Raw genomic sequence first — 3071 nt, 5'->3', positions numbered from 1 at the left:
ATATGGACTGACATCGTGTCAAGGGCATGGAAATGTAGTTTATGATCACCAATAAGATGTATCATTGCCATAAACGGGTGAGTTTAAGCGCCATATCTCCTTTCAAGCCTGGCAGCAATCACAATGTTGATGAGTCGGGAGTTATCGCATGTTTATCTCTAGGATGACCGCAGTTACGAGTTGAAAACGTTTTGTTGCGGTGGAGACTGCGAAGAAAATTTCACCAAGGTTAATGCCGCGATTAAATATATCTTAATTTGTTTATTTTGGTGCAAGGTAAATGGATTTTGTGTAATTTGTAAACTATATATGTACATATATTCGTGAGCGAAAATTGTGTATCGAATGAATTTCACACATCAGGGTAAGGGGGCCAGTTCCTTTCCCTGTGCCGGTTATGGTTTCCCAGGAAGATCTGGTGCCCGAAAAATCATATAGCTTGGGTGGAGATGTAGGTGCCTAGAGTGCCTTGCACGGGAATCGAACCCGGGACCCCCTAGTCAGTAGTCAAACGCTCTACCCCCTGGAGAGATCCATTCTCTCTTTGCCCACTATGGATGCTGAATGCCACTGCGGTGGTGTTAGTAGTAATATCTAGCGGTAATATCTGCCTCAGGGCGAAGGTCATTTGAGCCATTAGGGATGAATGAAGCTTTTTGGTAGGGGTGAGATTTGCCGTGGTATTGGGGGGTGACCCGCCGTCGACGTCAGCCTTCTCTTGACGGAAGCCGCAAAGCGATCCACAACGTCCAATTTCACAGGAAGTGCTCTCCTCATAGCACCCCAAGTAGGGATCGGGTGAAAAATCCTGTCGCCGCTAGTATTCGAACCTGGACCATGCGAGTGGGAATTGTGTCCCTATCTATTGGGCAAGATAAGTTAGGATTTACTATTGAAGATGCCTGGTTCCACTCTTTGAATTAAGGTGTCCAGTTAATTTCTTATTTTGTTTATTTTCAATCGATTTCCTTCCTCTGGCACCAACGAAAAATTAATGCAAAAAATACTCGAGTGATCCATAATTATGCTTAATCAACTTTTTGTACGGTTTAAGGCTTCTCTTTAATAGAAAACGTAAATAAATTTACTTAATGAGCCTTTCTGGTATTGCTTATTCGACCTTTCATTAATTAACATTTTTCCATAAACGCTGGGTAGTAAAAAAATTGTATATATGTAAAATGCTGCTTTCTTATAATAATTCGATTTCGAAGAAGTGACACATTTTCAATGAAGTTAGATATTGTATTTTATGTTGTAACTAAAAATCTCATTCTTAAAAAAAACTAGGTCCCACCGAGATTTGAACTCGGATCGCTGGATTCAAAGTCCAGAGTGCTAACCATTACACCATGGGACCGATGCTCTCAGAGAAACTATGATAAAATTCTTCTTTTCACTCTGCTTATCTTTTCAATGTGGGTGAGACGCTGAGACTCAACGCTAACGACTGGGAACTTAGCCGTGAATATGGGATAGTCCCTCCGGACACATACATCCACTCGCAAGAGCCTAAAAGTAATATCTGTAATCTGGAAAATAATCTCTTTTTCTTGTGTGTTTCATCGCAAAACAGAGCAAGGTTGAAGTTTCTCATTGAAATGTTAATGTCACCTTCAAAGCAGTTGTGATGACGACGGGAAATAGATCGCTGATTTCAGAATTGCGGAAATTAGGCCATAGTACATTTTCAGCAATAAGGGTGACTCATGCTTAAGACAACCATGGTAATTATTTTAATCATTCACTAAGCAGTATATGCATGACGGGAAGGCATCAAGCGGATGAACATTACCCATGGGCTCTTCTCTCCGTGCCTTTATCGGGCGCTTCGCTTTCGCGAGGGCGAATATTCAGCACACTTATACGAGGGTCATCCGGAAAGTAGTACCCGTTCGTGAAATAAAGACACAAAAGTAAATATTAACAAACATAAAAAATTTTATTTGAAAGAGGATACTTTAAACTACTTCTCAACATAATCTCCAAGCAAATTAAGGCATTTGTCATAACGTGTGACAAGTTTCTGTATTCCTGCTGCATAGTCCTTCGCCGCCAGCTCATTGAGATACGCGAGGGACCCATCTTGCACAAATTTTTGCATAATGCAGATGGTGTTTAACAATTTCATGAACAATTGTTCGAGAAACATTGGGAAAATGCTCACAGATGTCATCAATTGTGACGCGCCGATCGTTCCTCACGAATTCGTCAACTGAGCTCACCAGTTGGTCTGTAATGACAGACGGTCTCTCCGAACGCTCATCGTCGTGTGTGTTCCCCCTCCCCATGTTGAAGTTGCGACACCACCGCCGAACAGACGACTCGTCCATTACATTGTCTCCATACACCTCCTTTAATTGGCGATGAATATCACATGGGCGAACGTTTCTTGCATTGAGGAATTTAATCACTGCCCTCACTTCACAACTGGCGGCGTTCTCAATTTTTTTAAACATTGTAAACAATCACAGAAACAACACAGGCAATGCTAGCGTCACGCAACTTGGCTCAGAGAAGGCAGACAAGCCACTGAAGCTATCTGACCTCGTCCAGCGGCTACTCGCGTCGTCAGCACTTCATGCGGCACGAACGGGTACTACTTTCCGGATGACCCTCGTATATACAATCACTGCAGAAATGTTTCAGCATTCGTCCAAGTATTCATTGTTTGCTGAGCAATTGCCGTGAAGAAGAAACTACTGCCATATCATAAAAGTCGCGAAAGATATTTTAAGTCCGTTGGTATAGGAGAATAATCACTAAATTTTGAAGGACTTGTTTAGCATTTGATCAAATATCAACACATTTTTTATTTTTGCTTAAAACTCGCCACTTATTGTTGTTGGTGATTTGAAAATAGTGCGTAGTAAAGAATAATACGAGCACGAAAAATTATAAAAGAAAAATTATCAACAGTTTCCATCACTTCTTGTTTCTCAATCATTCTGACGGTCATGGTCGCGGTCATGTTGACCCTGAATACTCATTGCTGAAGGCATGATAATCAGTCAAATTTCTTATTCATTCTTTTCCACTGGAGGTGATATTGTCATTCATATTTAGTAAAA

The 3071-nt window shown here is 41.1% G+C and overlaps 1 non-coding gene across 1 annotated transcript; it reads right to left on the bottom strand.

The window, feature by feature from the left end:
- Positions 1-1288: 1288 nt before the first annotated feature.
- Positions 1289-1360, bottom strand: TRNAQ-UUG (transfer RNA glutamine (anticodon UUG)). Its single transcript has one exon. It is a non-coding gene; the product is annotated as a tRNA-Gln (tRNA).
- Between the last annotated feature and the right edge of the window lie 1711 nt (positions 1361-3071).

This window comes from Hetaerina americana, unplaced genomic scaffold (assembly GCF_022747635.1).
Source record: "Hetaerina americana unplaced genomic scaffold, ioHetAmer1.1.p SCAF_5, whole genome shotgun sequence".
Taxonomy (NCBI): Eukaryota; Metazoa; Arthropoda; class Insecta; order Odonata; family Calopterygidae; genus Hetaerina; species Hetaerina americana.
Note: the sequence above shows the minus strand (reverse complement) of the source record. Positions and strands in the feature narration are given on the sequence as shown.